Here is a 20975-nt window from a genome sequence, read left to right as displayed (position 1 = left end):
GCCACAAGTCCTCCTGTTCTTTTTGAAAAGACACAAGGCGGGTGAGGTAATCTCTTTTACTGGACCAACTTCTGTTGGGGCGAGACACAAGCTTTTCAGCTACACAGAGCTCTTCTTCAGGTCTGTAATGTGGCATGGGTAATCGACCTCCTCGAGATGCAGATGCAAGAATTCTTCCAGCCACCTAGCGCCATCTACACCACGGGTTAGGTTGGCATAGCTGCCTCCCTCTGGCTCCCAGGAGCGTGAAGAGAGAGAGTTAGTGGGAATACGTTTCTGGTCTACACTAGAAAATTAGGTCAGTTTAACTACAGCCGTCAGGGGTGTGAAAAATCCACACACACCCCAACTAGTGTTGTTAAGCCGACCTAGGTCACTGTGCAGACAGCGCTAGGTCAACAGAAGATCAGCCGAACTGGATTAGCTGCACGGATGGGAGAACCCCTCCCCTCGGTAGCGTCTACACCGAAGGGCGACCGCAGCAGAGCTGCCTCGCTGGGCCAAGCTTTCAGCGTAGACCAGCCCATAGGGACGCTAGATGCAGAGCAACGACAAAGCGCATTTTGGTTCGCTCGTCTCTGTAGTAGCTCCAAATTCAGTAAAATAAACTTTAAACTCAAAATCCCATCGGTTGTCAGAAGCAAATGGACTGTTAGATCCCCTATGGCCACACCATTCTGCACCCACAATTAGACTAATGAAAGACTAACGGCCCCAGGTCCCATTCCCACTGAACATTTGGGATGTGCACGGATGAAGCACTGATCACTCTCCGCACGCAGGCTCACCAAGGTAGCATGACCAGCCTCCATTACCGAACAATTCGCTTTGCGGCAAAGAGGGGCTTTGGCATAATGTACACACTCTAAGGTGGTATTGTTTTAAGATACTCGTACACAGAACAAACACACACACAAGTGAATGGAACTAGAAACACCAGCCCTCATTCTCATGTACCCCACGGCCCCTTTGTTCCCACTTTAGCGTACTTCCCCGTTAAGATACTTTTAAACTAGCAGGGCTAGTACATTAGAATCAAGCCACCGTGCAACACGGCCAATCAGCTATTTCGTTACGGTCTGCATTGAAGCGTTGCCCTAAGCCCTGAGCAAGGGGCTGCGCATAGTTGTCCTGCCCCTGGTGCAGAGCAGAAAAGAGACGACGACTCTTGGTCCGCATAGCCCTCCTCGTTCTTAAGGACAGAAATCTGCACCATCCCATCCCTGGCACAGATTCCTCCCCTCTGGCAGTCAGACTAGTTGGTGCATTGCAGGGGTGGCTCTGCCCACTTTCTGCCCCTGCCCAGCCACCCCCGGCTAGCTGGCCCCATGGAAGCTGTTCTCCCGGTACTGTGATAGATGTAGCCGGGGCAGAGGGGCAAGGTAATGTAGCATGGAAGACACTGGTCACTGTGGAGGGGAGGAAAGTGGCCCCTTACCCTTCTGTGCGGATGTATGAAGCTAATCAGAATCTGGCCTGATATGTAAAGAAAAACTGCAGCTATTAATTATCACTGCACTGAAGTCAATACACAGAAAAAAAATCAACAAACAATGGTCACGTTCTGATCCTTTCACTCCAGCTGCATGGTGCTTTACTCCACCAGCAACTTCAGTGAGACCACTGGAGGGAATGGGAAAGGGATACAGGAGCCTGTCAACTTTAGACAACTCATTCAAATCAAGGCTGTCTTGACTAGAAGTTGTTGCCAACTAGTGTATCCTAAATAGCACACCTTAAACGGTGGTATCTGCCCACTGCCTACTGGCTACATGACCAAATAAGAAAAAACACCAGCGACACTGGAGATTAATCCACGCCAGCAGAGACCCCAGGGAATACAGGGTTATAGAAGCTGAACTGCTCAGGGGTATGCTACTATGGAGGAGCTTCAGTATCCAAGCTAGGTACCCTGAGATCTCCAGACTTTGTATCCCCCGTCTGCACTTTCTGTCCATTATTTGCATTCTATTAATAGACACCAGAGTAGTAAAAGCCCCTAGCACATAGGAGAACAAAAAGAAACTCTTCTTTTGCTCAGGCAGTACAGCCCTGTGTCTCTGGAACCAAAGGCTCTGGGTGGCATACATGTAGCCTAGCCAGTAACAATGAAGTCTTTCATGTATTGCATGCTTGGTAATAACACGAGAGGGCTCCATGCTTGTACAACGAAACTGGCACTTTAGTAAGAGAACTACTTGCAGAGATGCTGCAGCTGCAGCCAGCATTCTAGCCATGTGCACACAGACAGACTTCCTGGTGCCTCCTCCAAACTGTTCCCCCCTACGGCAACCTATGCGCCTCCCTTCAAGTCCCAGGTGGCTACATGCAGTAACAGCATCAACATCAACAGGACAATGACCCTGGCTCAACAAAGCACTGCAGCACCACCTTAGCTTTATGCACCTGAGCCGTCCCATTGACTTTTTATAGGACCATTCATGTGCTTAAAGTTAAACACGTGCTTCCATACTTTGCTGAATCAGGGCCAAGAGTAGCAAGCTCTGGTTCAGCAACTTCATGACCCCTCTCACTACATCCCCTCAGGTTGGCCCTAATCATCTGCTCTTCTATAGGGAAGCAACTAGGATCAATGCAACTGGGAAATATAATCCCCTCTCTCAGATCAGTAGACTCTTCTAATGAGGTTACCCCCTGCAACATACCCTTGTCTGAAATGAGAATGTATTGCTTCAGGGATGGGCCAGATTAGGCCCTGTTCTCACAGATGTAAATCTAGAGACACTTCACAGGCTGGCTGATTCACCCACCTCTAACTGAGAGCAGAATTCTGGTCTGATGGCAGAGACTTTATCTGGCATTAGTGTAGGAATGGCATCTTGCCCACCTCGATTCACTTTCAGCAGTGCCTGAGAAAAACATGTTATTATGTTTCCCCACCCCCAGATCTTCGCTGCTTGCAAAAGCTACAGCTGGATGTTTGACACGAGCGCGTGGAGAAATGCGTCTCCATGGTGGACCTTCCGTTCCATTATAGTTCTCCAGCATATTGCAGCTGGCAGATCAAAGAGCCCAGCCTATCAGAGCCATCCCACAATGACTATTTCCGCTGCCTGACCTCGTCATCGATCACGGAGACAATAGACCTGTTAGTCTGATTAGAAGCTTGGAGACAATCCATTTGAATGAAATTTCAGGCACATCCGCCTACGAGGCCAGTAAGGAAGCAATTCTAGATGCAGACAAATTAATACTTAGCTAAAGTGCACAGGAATCAGACTGTGAGAAGCAGGAGAGAAAGAGACTCATGCTTGGCACGAAGAAAGTCCTGTAGAACATAGGCAGGGCTGGTACTGCTGGCCTCCAGGACTGGCACTTCCGGGCTAGGGAGCTGCTAATTCTCGTGAGCTAAGCAGGATGGACCTCGCTCACAGCTTAGTCTCCGTCGTGGGCTGCAGGGAGGGAGGTGTAGGACCTGGCTTTATCCACTCTGCCTCAGGAGCATGCCCAACTTGCAGGAGGTCTCCACTACCTTTACATCACCTGGACGGTGCAAAGAGAGTGGAATGGGACCAATATCTTTCAGCTTATTATTCTCTTCCTTTTAATACATACATGTTGAAGGCCTAAGCGGTGTGTGAGGCTTGGGCAGACCCATAGATTTGAATAAATGTGGAGAGCAAGAGTTTACGATAAGCTGTAATATACTCCCAGTACATTCTAGGCCATGAAGTAAGATGCTACGCAACATGAGTAAGGGTGTCAGAACCTGGTTCTGTGTGAAGACTTCAAGATTTGACCCTTGGGGCCTTGTTCCCACTAATGACTCATTTACATGACCAGAGTGGTGTAAAGTGGCCTAAGGAGAATCAAGCCCTTAATATTGAAAATGCTTTCTTTTGTAGTTCATTTCGTTATTTTACTGCTGATGGATGTTAGACTTACGGAACAGTAATTACCAGGATCACTCTTCTTTGCTTTTTAGAAGACTAATGATTCATTGACTTCTCTGCAGTCTTTTGTTACTTCCCCACCCCCAGGTGTCATCAGCTTTTCAAACAGAACTAGCGGTGGTACAGTTAGCTTGTTTGCCAGTCCCTCGCAGACATACCATCTGGTTCACCGATTTAGATGAGCATGAGTATGTATGACAATGAGCTAAATTCAGACCTGGTGTAAGCACATGTAACTCTGGCCAGGCAATATATGTTGGTGTAGCTCTACTGAAGCCAACGGTGTTATGCTAATTTCCACCAGATGAGGATCTGGCCCAGTTTGCATAAACACATCACAAGATTTCTTAATTGCAAAAAAAAGGAGCAAAGAGAAAGCCAGTTTTTTATGTTTCATGATTGCAAATTATCTGATGACTGTGGACAGGGTTGAAACAGGGGTCTCCAATCTATTTTTTTCTTCCTGGGAAGAGGAGTGATAATTTAGTTGTAAACCTGAAGTCAGTTAGTATTTTCCTAAAAGCTGTCTGACTATAATGCAAGATAGGGTAAATTTCAAAACCTCTGAATGTCTCAAATAACACAGCTGTATGTTGTATCCTGATGTCTGGATAAATGAATGTAGCCATGAAAGGCTGCAAAAATCAGTCAGGAAACCAAAGTTTTCTCCCTTTATGTTTTTTAGAAGCAGCTCCCTAGAAGAGACCCAATCCTGCAGCCCTTCCTCCTGCACCCAGTGACAGCAATGGGGGGTTTGCAGGATTGGGCCCTAAATTCACTAGTCTAGAAGGAGATCTCCCTCTGCGGGGCGGTCTACCACATCTGATTTACCAAATGCAAGGGCAGGGTGTTCTATAGCAGTGGTACCCTGGTTGAGAACACAAACCCCTGGGGTATGCAGAGGTCTGCCAGGGGGTACATCAACTCATCTAGATATTGGCTTAGTTTTACAACAGGCTATATAAAAAGCACTAGCGAAGTCAGTACAAACTAACATTTCATACAGACAATGACTTGTTTATACTGCTCTATATACTATACACTGAAAGGTAAGGACAATATTTATATTCCAACTAATTTATTTTATAATGATATGGTAAAAATGAGAAAGTCAGCCATTTTTCTGTAATAGTGTGCGGTGTATTTTTATGCCTTTTGTGTTTTTATGTCTGATTTTGTAAGAAAGTAGTTTTTAAAAGTGAGGTGAAACTTGGAGGCACACAAGACAAATCCGCCTCCTGAAAGGGGTACAGTAGTCTGGAAAGGCTGAGAGCCACTGACCTATGGAAGGACTCGCTGCAGCTCCAGCGGGGAATGAAATGCCGGCCTTCCAAACAGGCTTCCTCATGCTGTATCGATCCTGAGCACTCAACAGCAATGCCTGTAAAGTGCAGCTCAATTCCTGCTCTCGCCCTTTCCCCCCGGCCGTCAGACTGACACCAGAAGATGCTGCAGCTCATAAAAAAGACCAGCAAATTTCCACCCTGCTCTTTTGTCTTAAAAGATGGGTGGCAAATGGCACCTGATCATCAGGTTTGATCCCCATGCCAGAGAACCGACTCTCGCATCCATGCCCAGCTCCGAACACATCAGCCCCAGACCCGGACGAAGCTGCATCCTGGGTCGGGGCTGGAATGACGTTATTAAGGAGACAAAGAGAGCTTAGCTCGGGAGGCAGTGGCTGAGAGAATGAAGCACTTTGCTGCCCCCGTAACAAACTTCATTTCCGCTGCTCTTTCATCAAGTCATTAAGGGTTTCGATTTAGATTTCAGAAGCCTTTGCCCCTGCCCTCCTGTCTGCAGTGAAGCATGGCTGAAAGAGGAGAGTTTCATACCATGCATTTAACAGATAGCTGGATGTAGCGAGGGAAGTCACGCTTGCTTCATTTTGCGCAGTGCCTGTCTGCCAATGTGATCTTTATGAGCCAAATTCTCGGCTGGTAGAACACCACTGAACTCAATGCCTGAAGAAATTTGGACCCGATGAGTATGTGTGCGTGCATATGTTGATAGCAGGCCTTGTAAGTGCAGTTCTCCCATCAGCGCAGGTAATCCACCTCCCCGAAAGGTGGTAGCTACGTGGATGGAAGAATTCTAACGCTGTCGACACGGGCACCCAGCTTAACACCCCAACCAACGTAGTTAAACTGACCTATTGTAGACCAGCCTTAGGCACCTAAAAAGGGATCCTCAGAAGCCAGCAAGCAAGTGGGGAGCTGTGTAAAGGCTCGTCTTCCCCAGACACTTACCTCGGTATAGAGATGTCCCTCCAGGGTGTGAAATCCACCCCCAAGAGACGTAGTTACGCCGACCTAACCCCCGTGTAGATGGCGCGAGGTCAATGGAAGAATTCTTAGGGCATGGCTACACTTGCAGACGTAGAGCGCTTTGAGTTAAACCAGCCCTCGGAGAGCGCAGTAGGGAAAGCGCTGCCTTGTGTCCACACTTACAGCTGCAAGCGCGCTGGCGTGGCCACATTTGCAGCACTTACAGCAGCATTGGGAGCGGTGCATTATGGGCACCTATCCCACAGAGCACCTCTTCCCATTCTGGCGCTGTGGCTTGTGGGAAGGAGGTGGGGAGTGCGGGGCATTCTGGGTCCTGTCCCAACGCGCCGTGATGCATCGCTTCGCGTCCCAGCAATCCCTGTGATTCCATCCACATTTGGCGCCATCTTTCACCGTTTTTTGTACTGCGCACTCTGTCTTCCCTTTCGGTCTGCGAGAATGGAGCCCGAAGTGCTGAGGAGTATGCTGATGAGTCTCGCCAGCATGTCACATTTGGCCGTCGAGTTATTCCTTATGATCCAAAGTGACTGTGAGGACTCCGACGATGATATCAACTCGAGTAACGGATGTGACACGAGTTTGCTTGTGGCATTCACGGACATGCTCACCACCGTGGAACGCCGCTTTTGGGCTTGGGAAACAAGCCCTGAGTGGTGGGATCACATCTTTAGGCAAGTCTGGGATGACGAGCAGTGGCTGCAGAGCTTTCGGATGAGAAAAGCCACTTTCATGGGACCGTGTGAGGAACTCGCCCCCACCCTGCGGAGCAAGGACACGAGATTGAGAGCTGCCCTGCCGGTGCAGAAGCGGGTGGCTATTGCAATCTGGAAGCTGGCAACTCCAGACAGCTACCGATCGGTCGCTAACCAGCTTGGAGTGGGGAAGTCGACCGTTGGAATCGTGTTGATGCAAGTTTGCAGGGCCATTAATCGCATCCTGCTCAGAAGAACTGTGACTCTGGGTAACGCACATGACATTGTGGCTGGCTTTGCACAAATGGGTTTCCCTAACTGCGGAGGGCCGATAGATGGCACACATATTCCAATTCTGGCACCAGCCCACCTAGCCTCCAAGTACGTTAATCGGAAGGGGTATTTCTCAATTATTCTCCAGGCGCTTGTGGATCACTGTGGGAACTTCATTGACATTAACACAGGCTGGCCCAGAAAGGTGCATGACGCACGCATCTTTTGGAACACTGGCCTGTTCAGGAAGCTGCAAGCTGGGACCTTTTTCCCAGACCAGAAGATCACTGGAGGGGAAGTCGAAATGCCCATTGTGATCCTTGGAGACCCCGCTTACCCTTTAATGCCGTGGCTCATGAAACCCTACACAGGAAGCCTTGACAGTAGCAAGGAGCAGTTCAACAACAGGCTGAGCCGGTGCAGAATGACTGTGGGGTGTGCTTTTGGCTGTTTAAAGGGCCGTTGGCGCTCTCTGTATGGGAAGCTGGACCTGGCTGATGACAGCATCCCCGCGGTTATATCCGCATGCTGTACCCTCCATAACATTTGTGAAGGGAAGGGTGAAAGATTCACTCAGGCATGGAACTCGGAGGTTCAACACCTGGAGGCTGAATTTGAACAGCCAGAGAGCAGGGCTATTAGAGGGGCCAAGCGCGAGGCTGCAAGGATTAGGGATGCCTTGAGGGAGCAATTTGAGGCTGAAAGCCACCAGTAATGTCTAGTGCCCTGCACGGGAGTGAAGTGCAGTGGTTCCAATGTTAGTAGGAATCTGTGTTTGCTACACTGACTTGCAGTGCCTGTTTCTTTCCCGGGCTAAGGTATCTTTTACTTTATGCAATAATAAAGAATGTTTTCAAAGCCAAAAAATCCATTTATTGAATAGAAAATTCATTTATTGAAAGGAGACACAGCTGCTTGGGAAACAGAAAGGGTAAGGGAGTGGGGAACGGAACAATCACAGATTTGCGTATCTTCTGTCTGGAGTGCTGTGCAATGAGTGCTGCACTTCAGGATGGCTTCACTGCATGGTGATGGGGGTTGAGTGCAGTGGGTAACAGTCGTAGTTTTCAGGGCTGGGTGGTGAAGCTACAGGGGTTGGAGGCAGCTGGTAGCGGTAAGAACCTGGATGTTGGGGAAAGTGGGTTGGAGGTGACATGGGGGCACAAGGGAAAGAGTTTTGGGACAAGGGCTGCAGAGGGGGGCCCAGCGCGGTAGTGCTCCACCTGCATTGCTACGAGTGCCTGTATCGAGTCCGCTTGGCGCTCCGTGATGCTTAGCAGCTGCTCTGTGCTTTGGTGCCGGCGATCCGCATTCTGCTGGCGGACCCTCCTTTCACTCTCCTGCCACTCCTGCACTTTTTGGTTTTCATTACTTGAATGCTGCATTACTTCATGCAACATGTCTTCCTTGCTTCTACGTGGCCTCTTTCTGATTCTTTGGAGTCTTTCGGCCGGTGATAACACGGACGCCTGAGATCTCAAGGTTGCATTTGTAAAGGCAAAATGCAACACTTAACAGAGGCAGCATTGTTCACACCAGACAGAGCAATGATTTCCTCGTACTTAAGGGCAAGCATAATCTACACAATAGCATAATTTGCCCTTCCCAAAGCAAGTGCACATAACCCACGGGAGCCCCAAAATGGTGAGTAAGCACAGGGGCAAGCATGACTGATTGTTTCGCGGCTGTACTGTCCTCTGGGTTTCTGTGCCTTCGGGAGAGCCAACAGTGGCAGGGGGCCCTACACTGAACACTGTCCCCACATTTTCCACAGGAGTTCTGGAAGATATCTCGCTGCTGAGGGTGACCTGGGAAGCAAGGGAGGGCCTTCTACTGCAATGCGGCTTCCACCCTGGCCCGTGTGCAGCAATGGTCCTCCCGGCACAGTGGCACAGTCTGGGTCTCCCAGGAAACGTGCGCAAGCGCATTGCCCAAGTTCTGGATGAGACCTTTGAAGAGATCACTGAGGCCGATTACCGTGATGTAAGAGAACACGTCAATGCCCTATTCCGCATCTAGGCATGCATGCAGCCCTAACCCTCAATGCCCCAAGAGCCCGCACCGAATAACTTCCTTCCCAAAATAAAAGCTGCTTACTGGGAACCTCCTCTGGTGTTTGTCCTTCCCAAAGCACCGGCTGCCACGACTGGCTACCTTCCTCCTGGCTTGAGAACAGCTCCTGGCTGCATGTTTCTAGGGATTCCGGGGTGTCTTCCTCCGCCTCAGCACCCTCACTCCCACTTTGCTGCTCCTCCTCCTCCTCCTGCCTTGTTGCACTGGGCTCTGAAGTGTCCATGGTGGTCCCCAGAGTGGAGGTGGGGTCACCCCCAAGTATCGCGTCCAGCTCTTTGTAGAAATGGCAAGTGCAGGGGCAGCACTGGAGTGGCTGTTCACCTCGCGGGCTTTGCGGTAGGCATTCCACAGCTCCTTCACTTTAACCCTGCACTGCACTGCGTCCCGGTCATGGCTCCTTTCCATCATGTCCCTTGATATCTGCCCGAAGGTATTGTAAATCCTACAGCTGGAGCGTAGCTGGGACTGGACAGCTTCCTCCCCCCAAACACTGATGAGGTCCAGCACCTCGCCATTGCTCCATGCTGGGGATCGCCTGGCCCGTGGAGGCACGGTCACCTGGACAGATGCGCTGAGAGCACTCCACGCCTGGCTGAGCAAACAGGAAGGGGGTTTTCAAAATTCCCAGAGAATTTAAATGGTGGGTCTGGCAGCTGGTCACCTGAGGGCAGGGCAGTAGAGTTCAAAGTGATGACCAGAGTGGCTAGAACAGGCATTGTGGGACACTTCTGGAGGCCGATCACAGCGCACTAACAGACCAGGGCGTCCACACTGGCACCGTGGCGCTCCAGCGGGGGCGCAGCAAACGTTATTCCCCTCGCCGAGGCGGAGTACCAGGAGCGCTGTAGCCGCGGAGTCAGAGCGCTCTGCGTGCCTTGCCAGTGTGGACGGGGAGTGAGCTAGGGCGCCCAGGGCTCCTTTAATGCGCTCTACCTCGCAAGTGTAGCCAAGGCCTTAGCTACTGCCCCTCGGGGAGGTGGGTTACCTATCGTGACGCTGCTGTGGCATTTGAGGTGTAAATGTTCCCTAAGCTAGACAGGAGTGAGATTCAGAGGAAAGGGGCAGAGCTCAGGGCCCGGATTCACAAAGGCGCCTAACCCCCGTTGACCTGGGCCGTGGGCCCCTCCGACCTCTGCATGGGATTCCCAGCTGCAAGCCCTCTCCTGGAGCTAGGCACATCAGCCAGGCCAGCCCTTCCTTATGAAGTCAGAGAGAGAGAGAGGTTCCCCATTGCAGTCAATAGCCCAGCAGTCAGAGCACTCACCTGGGGTGTCGAGACCCAGAATCAAATCGCTGGATTTGGAACAGGGACTTGACCTCAGGCCTCTCTCCTCACCCAGACCACCAGGCAATTGGGTGTTCTCCCATTCTCTCCTCTTGCAGCTGTTCCCCTTTTTATAATTAACTAACTAGTGAGTGGAGCACAGACTTAACCCTCCATCTGCCACATCCCAGACGAGTGCCCAGACCACCAGGCTTTGGGCAGTCAGGGGACAGACACATGCCTCAGCCTGAAAAATTCCCAGTGTGCTCACGCCTGGCTGTCTTTTGTGCACAGCTCGATCTGGTGGGCATGCTCTGAGAACACCAGCTGGCTCAGGCCCCATGGGGAAGAGAACCTGGGAACACCTAGTCTGAGAATGCAGCTGGGGCTAAATCAAGAGCAAGGGCCCGCCCTGAGCAGCTCAGGAACTGGGGTGTGGCCATAAGGATTGAGGCAGCTTTGCACAAACCTAGATGCCCGGGAGAGTTTAGGCTCCTCCGGGTGGCAGCTGAGTGGTGGTTTGGAGAACGTCAGTGGCACCTAAATGTTGGACTTAGGCGTCTAACGACCTTTGTGCATCCAGCCCTAAGTGCCTCCGTCACTTCTGAACATGGGACTTAAGCGCTTCATTCATTTAGGCACATTGAAAATTTTAACCATTGCACTTGGGGTAGTAAATTTCCATGCAGATTCTGCAAGACTAAGATACGTGTCTGTGTAGTAGAGCTGGCTGGCTGGGGGGTTCCCCCGCAAACGTTTTTTTCCTAAATAATGGCAGTTTGATCCTTTTTTTTTTTTTTGCTTTTCCATCGAAAACCCAGACACCCAAAACTGAAAACATTTCTCTTTTAAATTTTGGAAAAACTTTTTTTTTGGTCCAAAAAAACCCCCAAAAAGTTTTGCAGGAAACGTTTTTTAAAAAGGGGGAAAAGATTGAAATTCCTTGCAAAAAATAAGTGGCAGCTCTTTTGAAGATAGATGTCATCCTTACAATCTCAGCATGAAAACTGAATATATATTTTGTACACACATAGCTTGAGAGAGGAATGCTAGTATTCTCTAACGCGGAAAGAGACCAATGACAACAAAGCAATAAGTAACACAGTAAGAGCATTTTGTGTTGATACAAGCCAGGACTTTATCTAATCTGCAGGGAATTGTCTGATCATTTACTCTCTCGCTGGCAAAAGAACTAATCCCATTAAAACAGCATTCTGCACCCTGCTAGCAAGAGCAGATGAAGAACACATTTGGAAACCTTCACGATAGAATATTTAAACAATAACAGGCTCAAGTGATTTAGTACCAGCTGATACAATTCAAGTCTAAATATTATAAGTGGAGCTTGAAAAACTGGTATGTGATCATGCACTTAAAGACTGTATCGTAAATTCATATGCACATGGTGGCCAAATTAAGATTACACAGGCAACCTTAATTTTGGCATTTCCTACCTTTAGAGTGCTTGACTTTGCCACCTTCATAATGTGTAGCCTTAACATAGCTTTGCATGTGTAATGTTAAATAATAATGGTTTTGTTTAATGGACGATACAATTTTGCAGTTTCAATATACACTCCCCTGAAAGCAGAGTGCCCTGCTAACTAGCGGGGGACCTTTATCAAGTGCTTGGAGACCTACAGAGGAAGAGTTCTTTAGGTGTCATATTTAAGGCTTTTTTAATGTCTAACAAACTGTGAGGTGTGTTAAAATTCAGATTCTAATGACTTCTTTGCAGCAGTGGTATAAAAGTACATCTCAAGGATCAACGTTTGGTACCCACAGCTCTGACTGCCAGTCACCCCATCAAACCAGCCTCCCAAGGGCATTTCAGTTCTCAAGTGTGTAGGCAGCTGACTAAGATACCATTGGTGCAAGACCCTCTCTGATCCTTTATGGCAGCAACACATGGATTTTCTGCAGAAAGACACCACAGCCATAGCAGAAGCCAAGAGAACCTTACTTTCCTCCCTATAAATGCTGCCATTTTATATGGACAGAAGAAGTTATTCCAAACAGGCAACCAACTATAAACCCAGACTGCCTTGACCAATTCCCAGACTCAAGTCCTACTCCCAGCTCATGTCTCGCTTTTCTGAACAAATCGTGGCGCTAAAGGAGAACTTGTCAGGGACAAAGGACAGCAAAAAGCAGATGAATCTCCACCCTCATTACAGAATTTGAGCCTCTCTCGCTAACACAATAATAGAGTCTGAGGGACAACTAGCCCATCCTATATGAGTTAGACTCCCCTCGCTAGCTGTTGAAATTTAGTGAAGGTCAGCTGGGACCCTGTTGGCTGATATTTGTACTGCATTCTTCAGTAGAGGCCCTGTACCCAAATCTCTGATGTATGCAGTGGTTCGGCCAATTCTTAAAAAACCTGCTTTAACAATCTTGCAAATGACCTGCCTGTCCCCAGCCACTCACTCCTCCTTCAGGACCAAGCCCAAGCCACTGTCCAGGTTCTAGCTCATAAAGCCCTTACTGGGTCAGGACTAGGCTGCATCTGCATCCACGTCTGTCCAAGCTCCTCTGTTCACCAGGTGGGACACGGCAACCACAAAGATGCCCAGAAAAGACCCAGGGCAGAGCTAAAAACAAGCCAGGTTTGATGCTAGGTTCTCTGCCATGGACCATCCTGCTAGGAAGTCTGCTATTCTAACAGTCTCCAGCCTGGTGACGAACCCAAAAGTCCCTCAACACCTTTGGTTCTGCCAAAAAAGTTTCCTAGATGCCTACAAATCCGCTGCTGGGCAGGTGCACAGGCTGCTCTGAAACTCCACAGTAGCTATCCCGCCCCAGACCTGGCGCTTATCTCACGCCCAAGCCCCGGCAGGATGCTCAGACTATACATTGCTCCCCCTCGCTGGTCTGATCCTGTGGGTATTCTCAAAGGCTACCTGCCAGACCGGGCCTGTACAAAATGCCAAAGGAAAGGAGCCTGCCCCACTTACAGCCGTGATCTGAGTGGTTACAGCGCTCAGTGACATGGGAGACCCTCATTCAACTCCCCGCTCTGCTTGGCACGGAGCAGGGATTTGAACCCACAGCTCCTGCCTGTGAGGCACATGTGCTAGTCGCTGGGCTCTGGGGAGGGTCGGCAGAATTCGATTTTTATTGTGCTATAATTTTGACAATGTTTATTTTAAAGAATTATTTCAATGTTTATCCATTTAAATTTTCACGGTTGTGCATAATTATGGGGAAGGTCAAACAATGCGGGGGGCCTCAAACAACAATTCCTTAACGACAGCAGACGCTGAGATGCAAAAAGTTAATGCTTTAGAACCACTAAAAAGCTAATTGTCAACATCACATGTCAAAGTATACAAAGCAATTGTCCTTCCATCAAACTCCAGTAGGATCTCAAGCAGCGTTTGTCTTGTTTTGCCTGCCTGCAACTTTCAATTACCCATGGAAATATTTTATATTGGTTTGTGTGTGTGCAGTGAAATCAATCTTCACTGACATTCCCCTAAGAAAAAACTCATTCTGCCAAGCCTGGCTGGGGAGGAATTCGGGGGGTGGGGTGGGGGGTGGGGGCGTCTCTTTCACTCTCTCCCGGAGAAGCTGCCCCACTTTGCATAAACAAGTAAATAGTAATTGGAGCAAAGATGAGTCCCCCACATCCAAGGCGAGCGCCCAAATCACAAGGCCACTCTCACACTTTCCCTGCCCCAGTGAGGAGCAGCTCCAGCCGGACAGATTGCCCTGCTCCAGAATATCCCCGTCGCTGAAACCCTCTCCCGAAGGGTGGGGAATGCGCGTTCAATCCCAGCGGTACATCAGGCAGGAGGGCCAACTGAGCACTGGGTGTCACATCCTGGCCAAGTGCTTTAACCGCTGGGCTAGAGGGCATCACCACCTCCTCTTCCTCAGTGTTCCCTGAAAAAACACTGCCCTGGCTGTAGGCCCCTAACTCCAGGAGAGGGCTCGCGGCTGGGATGCCTGAGTGGAACGAGGCGCCTCCCTCTGACCCAGCTTTTGGTGCCTAACTCCCTTTGGAAGGAGGGTTTGGGCTGCTCCCCGGGGAGCTTAACTGGGCTCCCCACTCCAGCTCCCTTGAATCCCATTTTCAGGCACCTAACTCCCAGCAGCACTGGGAGCCTGGGCACCTGGCTCGGGGCTGTGGCTTTTATTCGATGGCAGGGTGCTGCAATGCTGAGTCTACGTCCCCTTTGCACAGCCAGCCCACGGCGTAGAGCGAAGAGACAGGCCACCTGGGTCTGGAGAAGATCACGCGTCGCTGAGTCTCTTTATTTGTCATTCCCCTGCTTCCTTCGTTCCAGCCCTCTCTTTGAATGGAAGTCATTGCAGTGGCCGAGCTCTTTACTTGGGTCTCTGGACTGAGATACTGTCACTTCAGAGCAATAACCTAGCGAGCGGGGCCGGGGGTTCAGCTCAGCCTGCCCTTCATTAATCTGATTTACAGGGTCCTCTGAGAGTGCAGCCTAGCACCTGTAGGCGGATTACAGAGTGCTTCAGTAATTAGAGTGATGAATTTACAATGGTCCACAGGCTGTAGGGAACCAAAGACAGAGACTGAGTGAGCACCGTCCCATCCATTTAACACTGCCCCAGAGCTCTTCAGTTTATTGTTCTGCAGCGGGGATGCAGCTCGGTATCGTTCGGAGTTTAGTAGCTAGGGTGGTTATTAAAAATGCTACAGGAAAGAGTTTGTCTCTCAGCGCTCGAGTCGTGCTGGAACACTCCACACTGCCATTCTGACCCTCTTTTGGGGAGCTAAAATGGTGCGCCAGTACTTCTGATCGTAATAAACTATTCTGTGCATCCTTCTGTGTGTAGTCCTGTGTTCCAACCCTCTCGCGTTAGGACTCCAGGCCTGGTGTGTGTGTACACCTTGGCTAGATACACAGCAGCTCTATATCATCACCACTGCCTCTTTAGGAGCTTTTAGAACGTAGAGAGGGATCACCGAGCAGGAAGAAGCATCTAGTAACTGTGGGGTTTGGTGAGTGCTCAGGGCTTATGCTGCTTGCAAGAGCTTGGCTTTATTCTGTACCAGGTTCCACCTGGCTGTGCATAGGAACAAGGGCTGGGAAGCTCAGCCCTTAAAGGCAATGTCCACACTACCAGTTACACTTACACCTTAGCACTTTTCCCCTGTAAAAGCTATAACTAATGAAGCCACCCTCCCTGCAGGTAGGCAAGCAAGTAATAGCCCCACTGAGCAGCTCAGACCCTGAGGCAGAGAGGTTAAGGGTTGGATCATGGCTTTGTCAGAAGGTGTGCGTGTGAGGCAGTGCATAGCTGCATCACCCCAGCATCAGCGCAGGGAAGGAATTGTGCCTTTGGACGGCACACATTGCTCCCTGCTTCTCACTTAGAGGGGGGGATTTGTCATGTTTAATAGCGTTTCCAAGTTTTAAATGAGTTGCCTTTCAATGCATGTTCATGCCCTAGGTCTGTGGAGCCTGCACAGGCATATGGGGGGAGCGGGGACAGGGGCGTTAGACCCCCTTATTGCCTTGTGGCCAAAGGCACACTCTGGCCCTACGTACCAAACAGTACGACACTCCAGCTCTTGTTTCTGTATTAGATTGTGTCTCAGTTACTGTATGTGAAACAGGGTCATATCACTCAATGCTGATCGCCATATTTGGGGTCGGGAAGGAATTTTCCTCCAGGGCAGATTGGAAGAGGCCCTGGAGGCTTTTCCACCTTCCTCTGTAGCATGGGGCACGGGTCACTTGCTGGAGGATTCTCTGCTCCTTGAAGTCTTTAAACTACGATTTGAGGACTTCAATGGCTCAGACATAGGTGTGAGGTTTTCTGCAGGAGTGGGTGGGTGAGATTCTGTGGCCTGCGCTGTGCAGGAGGTCGGACTAGATGATCATAACGGTCCCTTCTGACCTAAATGTCTATGAATCTATGAATGCCCATCCACAGAAAACCCTTGATCACCCTGGTTTATTCACTGGTCCCACCTCCCACCATCTCAGGCAGATAATTGAGCTTCTCCAGTGTTTAATATCTATGCAAATGGACTGTAGAGTTGCTAAGAGCTTCCTGGTGCTCTTTAGTGGAGGGTTTTCCACTTGAATCAGCATTTGCGGCGGTGTAGGAAGTGACCTGCGCTGTGCTCGTAGGCTGGGGCGGATTGCTATGGACCCCTGTAACGGGGGGCTCTCTTTCCTCCTAGTGGCCCATCTGGCGATTAGCTCAAGGGAGCTGGACCAGTGTGTACAGTGTGGGGTGCTGAGAGCCACTGAACCAAACTGTAAACCCTGGATAGGATGGAAACCGCTTCAAGCCACGGGGTGCATCTCTGGGTTAGCTCACCACATGCACTGACACCCCTGCCTGCGGTTGCTCAACCTGTCATCCCATCACTTGCTCCAGGGTCTCTCTCGTGCTCTTTCCTCTTCGTGGCTTAGCCTTCCAGCCAAGGCCCCCTCTCCTCGGGGTTATCTGTCTCCTTCCAAAGCATCCCCGGCAGTCCCCAGATAGGCCGCCCCAGGGTGCCGCAGCTGCAGTGCCTTGTAGGGAAACCACCGGGGCCTGCGGTCTGCACCAGCTTCCAATCCAGTGACCCTCTCCCAGAAGCCCAGCCCTTCCTGGTCTTTCCCTAGACTGCTCCCCACACTCCTGGGACAGGCTTCTGCTCTCCCACCTCGTACCAGGGAGTGTGTCTGCAGCTTCCTCACAGTGGGCCCCCTTCCTTGGTGCCGGCTCCCAGCTTTATAGACACCCCCCCACACACCCGCTTCATCCCCAATCCAGCCTGACTGCGTCCTAGCTCCCCTGCAGCTGCCCTGCAGGTGTCGGTTAGTGTTGCAATCACAGGTTTTATTTCAATTTTTCCCCCTCCTCCAGGGGACATACTGCCAACATTGCCTTTTTTTTAATACACGCTTTTCAGAATTTCAGATCCACGATGCTGACAGGGCCCCACTCAATGATTCTTAGCTCTGCCACAGGCTTCGTGTGTGACCTTGGGCAAGTCACTTCATCTCTCCAAGCTGTTAACGAGAGATAATGCTTCCTTTTCCCCACCCTTTGTCTGCCTTGTCTATTCAGACTGGGGCAGAGACTGTCTCTTACTATGGATCTATAAAGTGCCCAGCCCATCGGAGCCTCTAGATCCTACTTTAATAATAATAGCAGCTCAGCTAGACGGATATAGAAATCCTTCGTACCACATAATCCTGAGTGTGTCTATTGCCATTGTACTGCTCCACTGGGTGCCCGAGCAGTAGGACTGGCTGGAAAAAAACCAGTTTCTCACCTTCTCATAGCTTGTTCTTCGAGATGTGTTGCTCAGGTCCATTCCAATTAGGTGTGTGCGAGCCGCATGCACAGACATTGGAAGGTTTTTCCCACCGTCAGGTCAGCTGTGGAGCCCCTTGAATATAGGTCCCTGGCAACCCGGCACCTCCTCAGTTCCTTCATGTCGGTTACTCCAACAGAGGGGAAGGCAGGTGGGTTTGGGAATGGATATGAGAAACACATCTCGAAGAACTCCAGTTACGAGAAGCGAGTAACCGTTTTTATTCTTCGAGCGCTTGCTCGTGTCAGTTCCAATTAGGTGACTCCCAAGCCCTACCCAGGAGGTGGGGTCAGAGTTATGGAAACGCTGACTGGAGCACCGCTCTGCCAAATGCTGAATTGTCTCTGACGTGCTGGGTAATTGCATAATGAGAGGGAAAAGTGTGAACCAAGGACCATGTCGCCACCCTGCAGAGCTCCTGGATCAGGGTCTGGGCCAGGAACGCTGGCCAGGAGGCCTGCACTCTTGTGGAATGTGCCGTTAATGCACGGGGCAGATCATAGCATGCGCGGATGCAAGACGTGATTAAATCCTCTGCGACGAGACCGGAAGGCCTTTCATCCAGTCCGCAACTGCCGTGAACGGCTCGTTCGACTCGCGGAACGGCTTTGTGCATTCAATGTAAAAGTCAGCGCTCATCGATTGTCCAAGGAGTGTAGCCTTTGTTCTCGACTATCCATGTGAGGCTTAGGATAAAAAGATGGGTAGGAAAATGTCCTGACTGGCATGGAATTGGGACACAACCTTTGGGAGAAAGGCCGGATGAGGCCTACGTTGCACCTTGTCTTATGGAAAATGGTGTAAGGAGGGGTGGAGGTGAGGGCTTTAAGCTCTGACACTCTCCTTGCTGACGTAATGGCAACGAGGAAAGCCACCTTCCATGATAGGTAGAGCAGTGAACAAGTCGCCAGGGGTTCAAACAGGGGTCCCATTAGTCTGGAAAGGACCAGGTTAAGCTCTCACGCCGCGATTGGTTACTTAACCTGCAGGTATAGCCTGTCCAGACCTTTCAGGAAACGACTGACCATTGGGTTGGCGAAGACAGAATGGCTGGCAGCTCCTGGGTGGAAGCTCGAGATGGCTGCCAGGTGGACCTTGAGAGATTACACAGAGTCCCTGCTGTTTTAAGTGCAGTAAGGAGTCTAGGATAAGCAGTATGAGCGCCTGTGTCAGGGGAGCACGATGCTGAGAACACCAGATTGAAAACCTTTTCCACTTGGCCAGGTAGGTAGTCCTGGTGGAGGGTTTCCTGCTACCCAATAGGACCTCCCTAACAGGCTCACAGCACATGAGCTCCATCGGGTTTAGCCATGAAGCTTCCAAGCGGTGAGGTGCAGAGACTCAAGGTCGGGATGGTAAAGATGACTGTGGTCTTGGGTGATCAGATCCGGAAACAGGGGCGGTGAGATTGGAGCATCCACCGACAGCTCCAGGAGCGTGGTGTACCAGTGCTGGCGAGGCCAAGCCAGCACTACCCAGTATGACTGCCGCCTCGCCCCTGCGGATCTTGAGCAGAACCTTGTGGATAAGTGGAAACAGTGGGAACCTTCATCCAGGGGAGAAGGAACGCATCCGCAAGGGAGCCCGGACTGTGATTACAGAAGAAACAGAATCGGGGGCATTTTCTGTTGCTCTTGGTGGCGAACAGGTCAATTTGGGGAACTCCCCACTTCTGGAAAATGTTGTGTATCACGTCTGGGTGGGTGGACCACTCGTGATTGTGGAAGGATCTGCTAAGATAGTCCGCCAGCTTGTTCTGAGAACCTAGGAGGTAAGACGATTCCTGGTGAACAGAGTGGGCTATGCAGAGTGGGCTATGTCCCACAGCTTGGGGGCTTCACGACACAGGGGAGAGGAACAAGCCCCACCCTGCTTGTTTATGTAAAACATCACAGCTGTGTTGTCCGTCAGGACCCCCACCCACTTCCCTTGCAATTGGGCATGGAAGGTTTGACGCGCCAGTTGGACTGCTCTCAATTCCTTGATGTGGATGTGGAGTGAAATCTTGTCCTGTGACCAGAGACCTTGGGTCTGGTGTTCTCCCAGGTGAGCACCCCATCCCAATGCTGACACATCTGTCACCAGAGACAGAGAGGGCTGGGGTTTGTTCAAGGGGACTCCCTTGCATCCTCCTAAAGTGCTTGCACTGGGTAGCTGGGGTATGCAGGCCTAGTGATGCCAATGTGGCCCAGGAGTCCTTTAGGCTGTGGAGCCTGAAGTCAGTTTGTTCTGCAAACAGGCCCGTGCCACCAAAGGGCAAGTCCTGAATTGTGTTCTGCACTTCAGGAGGAAGGCCTGACACTTCAAGCCATGAGCTCCTCCTCACGGCTACACTAGAAGACAAGGTTCACGCAGCAGAATCTGCAGCGTCCAGTGGCGCCTGTAAAGAGGTCCGTGCCACTGCCTTTCCCTCTTCCACTATGGCCCCAAACTCGGCCCTGGATTCAGGAGGGACGTCAACAGTGCCGGCTCTCATGCCATCGGTGCCGAGTGCTCCTGCGTAGGATGCACTCCAGCCACGCTGTCCAACCCGGTCACTCTCAGTGCAGGCAAGCGCCCCTCATCCACCTTCTTATGCCACTTGTGTGGCACTGGGGAGTGCGAATGGTGCCATACCGCCTCCAATGCCGTGGGTCTCTTCGGCCAGAGGCCTTCCACAGCATCATTTCATGCACAGAGGCCGGAGCACTCTGCACTGAGATGCTTGGTGCCGGATCCTGTCAGCCCAGAGCAGGTTGGGGACAGAGGGCTCCCTCCGTCAGGATCTGTTTGAGCCTGAAGTCCCACTCTTTTTCGGTTCTTGGTCAGAACCTTTTATAAATCCTGCACCGTTCTGCCTGGTGCTCTTCTCCCAGCCACTTGAGACAAGAGTCATGGGGGTTGCCTGTTGGCATGGGCTTGTTGCAGGTCCCGCAGGGTTTAAACCTTTGGGATGGAGGCATGTCCCAAACCCCAAAGGGAGACCAAATTGGTGTGGGGAAAAAAACCTCATTCCTATCTAAGTAACTAACTACTAACCACTATAACTAGAAAACTATTTACACAGGCTAACTACAAGACTAGGGGAAGCACTTACAAAGGAAAGCAATTGCAGTTCCAATGACCGTCACTGGTGGTAAGAAGGAACTGGGGAGCCGGCGGGTCGTCAGGGACCTATATTCACCGCCATGAAGGCGC

This window comes from Natator depressus, chromosome 3 (genome assembly GCF_965152275.1).
Source record: "Natator depressus isolate rNatDep1 chromosome 3, rNatDep2.hap1, whole genome shotgun sequence".
In the NCBI taxonomy this organism is placed as follows: domain Eukaryota; kingdom Metazoa; phylum Chordata; order Testudines; family Cheloniidae; genus Natator; species Natator depressus.
This window is presented reverse-complemented; position numbering follows the sequence as displayed.